The following is a 4,805-nucleotide window of genomic DNA, read 5'->3' as shown; positions in this document are numbered from 1 at the left end:
ATACGATTTTGATGACTAATCAATTAGTTGATTTAATCGACAGATCTGTAAAATTGAGTTTTTTCACAAAGAATCACACAAAAGCACCGCTTTAAATCTTGTGTTTACCAGAGATGTGCTCATACGTTTCTTGGAAATCAGTCATTCAGCATGAAAAAGCATAAAAAACGACTAATCGACTAAAGAAATCGAGTCAACTAAGACCAAAACGTCGACTAATCGACTAAGGGGGGGCAGCCCTACACAAATGAATGTCATGTAACGAGCCACAAAGAAACCACTCACAGATCACATCAGGTGGTGGCGTCTGAGTTTAGTTCTGAACCAAACCAAACTCAGAATGAAACAGATTCTTTATACCTGTTTCTGTTTACTGGTGTGTGTACTTTTATCTTACCTTTGACTTGGATCCCATCTTTTGGAGTGAAGCCTCTTTACCAACATTTATAGGTTGTTTCTGTGCTTCTCCTGCGTTTCTGATACAGACGGTGTTGTCACGGTTTGCCTCCAGCTTCAGAGTGCTGATAAAACAGAGACAACAAAACATCTTTTTTTTTTCTCAAATCGTGGAAGCATTACCACCCCCGCAAAACACTTAAGATGGGCACAGAGAATACAATAGGGGGTATATGGGCTTCAACAACAATTGTCGCAGCAGACTGGCCGGTGATATTTTCCAATATATTGTTGTGAGGAGACGGCAACAATTTCTTCTTTTTAATTTTCAAGCAAACATTTTTCAGTCTCAGCTCTGTTGAAGCAAAGCCTGGGTGCAGGAAAATATGAAGGGAGAGAATGAAGGTAAAGAAAAAATAGAAAAAACTTGCATCTGAAGGCTGACACCGTCGCTCCTTTAATATATAGCTGTTTATGAAGGCGTCGAATTTAATCAGAATCCTAGTCATCAAAATAATGTGAAATAACACGGCAAGAAATTGCTAAAGGTGATTGATTTTCTGCTTAAGCGACCACACCTGCGAGGCACACTGAGGGAAATGCATTTGTGTAGCCTGCCACTCAGTCAACAACAGGCATCAAACACAAAGACTGTTGTCAGGCAGTGACAGTGAAGAATGTTTCCCCACTGTATCTGATTAAGAGACGGCAAGAAATAGATAAATCATCAGAGTGCTGCTCCAGATCCATAGCGTCTCAAAGGCCACCCTCAGCCATCTGTTAAAGAAAGACCCTCCCTTCATACATACACACACTTAATGTGTAAACTCCCCTGATGCCTGCGGAGCTGCACGGGGCCACAGATGTCATGAGAAGCCACGGGGACTGTAAACGAATCCACTTCCTCCTTCCACATCGATCAGTCAAAAGGCAGATAGTCCAATGCAACAGTGATCTTTTTTTTTTCCAGATTACCTGTCTCATGTACTACTATCAGGATACAGTTTTATGGAAATAACTCTTTTATCATAATTACTCAAAGTAACTGCATCAAACATGTACTAACTCAGTCTGTTGTGAATCCATCCATGTTGTGAGGAGCATGCCTGGGATGATGAGAAATGAAATAAAGAGGAGTTGTAGGGAAACCATGCATCATTTACTACCTCCTCCTGTTGACTGCAGCTTTCAGCAGCTGGTACACCAGTTTGTCTATCACCGGTTCTTGAGGAGACAACAGGTGGAGGTTTCTGTTACGATACAATCCAATGGCTCCAATTATGGCCGGTGGGCAAACCTGCCAACATACTAATGTGGCTACTTCTGTAAACCTGCAGTAAACGTCTGCTTCCACATCAGATTCAAGAGGCAACTTCAGAAAACTCCACCTGTTTCTGCCAGAGGACAACTGGATTCTTCCTCTTTTACAAATAAATGTATCTTGAAACACTTTAACTTACACATTACTGACACTCAGTGGAGAGAATATGTAGTGATTTCTTGTTTAAAATGTGTACAAAATTCATGCTACAGCTGCAACCAATATGGATCAATCTGCCAATTAATTTCTCAATTAATCGTTAGGTCTGTGAAATGTCATGAAATAGTTAAAAAAAAACGAATTGTTTTGTCAAATAGTCCAAGGCCCAATTAAAGATATTCAGTTTACTATCACAACACACAAAGAAAAGCAGAAAATCCTCACAATTGAGAATCTGAAACTAGAGTCTCCTGCGATGAATAGATTATGAAGAGGTGTTGATTATTTTTTTTGTTGACTGACTAACTGATTGTTTTCATAAAAGCTTTTGTTGTTGTTATGAAAAGTCAAAGTAGTTGCAAAAAATCTGCTGCTTTTAATTTTTTTATTAAATTTCCTGTTGATTAACATTTCTGATAATTACCGCCTCACGGTTGTACGCCTCCGCCAACCAGTCAAGTTGCAGTTTACATCCATGTCTGTCCAAAATGTCATCACTTCATCATTTTATCCTGTTAGATATTTGTGTCAAATTGTCAAAATTAGTGTATGAATTCTTGAATTATGGCCAAAAACTGTTTTTTGTGAAGTCACAGTGACCTTTGACCACCAAAATCTAATCAGTTCATCCTTGGATCAAAGCGGATGTTTGTGCCAAATTTGAAGAAGTTCCCTCCAGGCATTCCTGAGATATCGCGTTCACACAGACGGATGGAGGTACAATAACAAATGAGGTCCACATAGCTCGAAGCATTTTTATTTGATCTTTTTTTTTTTTATTATTAGGATGTCTCTGTTGTTTCTATACTGTGTCTATTATGTTTTTGTGAGAGCTTTGGTGCTTCACATGTACTGTTTTGATGTTTCTCCTCTGCTTTTCCCAGCAGACTTAGCTGTTACTAATTATCAAATTCTTACAGTTGCTGGTCCAAACAATTGCTGCTGCCAAAAGTGTCAAACGCATCACTTCCTGTGTGTCTGAGTGCTTCTCCGTGGAAAGACACTCAAGCTTTCATAACCTGGGTATTGGCTGCTTTAGGCTACTATTTTCTACAACCTCGATAATGAAAGAAAAACAAACCGATCTACCATGAATAAAGTGTTTGTTTTTCTGTAACCTCTGTGTATTAAATAAAGTAAAGACATTCCTGTACAGCTCCTGGGCTCCTGACAGCCACCTCAGCAGCATCAAGGACAGTTAATAGTTCAATTACTGCTTGGCAGGTTCGCTCTCAAGAGGAATCGACTGTTACCAGCTGATTAGCTCTGCTGCTGCTCAATACAGCTACTGGAAAACACATACCTGCTTGTTAACTGGGGCCACGGCAAAGCTTATGGGTCATCAGAGACCTTTAGAGAAGAATCAGTAAAGTTTAAGACATAGATGTCGGGGCACTGCAGTTACATGAGCTGAAAAACAACTAACTGCCCTCAGGCAAGGTGGAAGAAAGGGTTAACGTCTGTGTGAGCAGCAAGTACAGAAATGATTTATCATGACGGTCATGATGAGTTGAGTTGAAAAGGTGTTTCAGAGGAACTATGACACTCGATACTTCTGTCCTCAATCCCAGCTCCTGTTGTTAAATATATTTTTTAGTCTGGGATCCATTCTTGTGCAGAGGAAAACTTCAAAGTCATGCTCCTGTACCAGAATGCTGCACAGACGCACCTAATGATGCATCGCTGTGACTGGCAGCGCTGCTCAAACATTAACCAGCTTTTGCAGGCTCTGCGCTGAGGTACCCTGCTTTTATGCTGGATTCAGTTGAAGAGGGGATAATTATCTCTGTTGGTGGCGTGGATCTGCTCCAGCAAAGCGGAACACGCAGGGAAAAGTGGATGTAGGGCATTAATGTATGAGAAAAGGCACCACACTGTGTATGCAACGGGTCATACCTCTTGAAAGTTGTTATTATCGTGCATGTTTTTTTGTCCTGGGAAGCAGCCATCACCACCTCATCCATCTGTTGACTGAAAGAAACATCATATTAACACCAGGCTGATATATAGTGAAACACCACTTGCATGCCAACCAAACCTTCACTTCTTTTCTCATATTTATCCCTTTCTAGTTTGGGTTTCTTAGATGAATACAGTTGGCAAAACAATCTTACCTCAAGGTCCATTTAGCAGTTGTTCTGGAGCTTTTAATCATCTCATTATCAGCAGATGTAATTTGCCCTGTTGACATGGAATTGTAGATGTAAAGAAATATGATAGCTAATCTACTATATGACAGTAGATTAAACTATCCAACATTATATATAGAGTAGTTCAAATGTGCTCCGCCTCCGCCAGCTGCAACATTAAAAAGCTGTTTATGTGTTAAAGCATCAGTAATAATATCAATAACCAGAGGTGGAAGGTAACTAAGTACATTTACTCAAGCACCGTACTGAAGTACAATTTTGAGGTACTTATACCATACTTGAGTATTTCCATTTAATGCTACTTTATACTTCACTTCTAATCAGAAACAAATATTGTACTTTCTACTCATTTATTTGAACGATTTAGTTACTAGTTACTTTACCGATTCAGATTATGAATACAAAATATAAATCAACTAATAAATGATGATGTATTTATTATATATTAAGCTACCTGGTAGTATATATTACAGTAGCTCAACCTTAACCAGCTGCAGCACTAAAATGCTGCTTACCTGTTATACGTCAGCAATAATATTACAATCATCAGAGGTGGAAGGTAACTAAGTACATTTACTCAAGCACCGTACTTAAGTACAATTTTGAGGTATTTGTACCATACTTGAGTATTTTCATTTAAAGCTACATTATACTTCTAGAGACAAATACTTTCTACTCATTTATCTGAGCACTTTAGTTATTAGTTACTTTGCAGATTCAGATTATGAATACAAATCAACCAATAAATGATGATGCATTTATTATATATTGAGCTACCT

The 4,805-nt window shown here is 38.8% G+C and overlaps 1 long non-coding RNA gene across 1 annotated transcript; it reads right to left on the bottom strand.

Moving 5' to 3' along the window:
• Positions 1-380: 380 nt before the first annotated feature.
• On the bottom strand, positions 381-4,012 carry LOC119501547. The gene is made up of 3 exons (XR_005209855.1): positions 3,991-4,012; positions 3,773-3,847; positions 381-521 (listed from the first exon to the last, which is right to left on the bottom strand). It is a non-coding gene; the product is annotated as an uncharacterized LOC119501547 (long non-coding RNA).
• Between the last annotated feature and the right edge of the window lie 793 nt (positions 4,013-4,805).

This window comes from Sebastes umbrosus, chromosome 14 (genome assembly GCF_015220745.1).
Source record: "Sebastes umbrosus isolate fSebUmb1 chromosome 14, fSebUmb1.pri, whole genome shotgun sequence".
Taxonomy (NCBI): Eukaryota; Metazoa; Chordata; class Actinopteri; order Perciformes; family Sebastidae; genus Sebastes; species Sebastes umbrosus.
The sequence above is the reverse complement of the archived record's forward strand: the minus strand, read 5'-3'. Positions and strand labels throughout refer to the sequence as shown.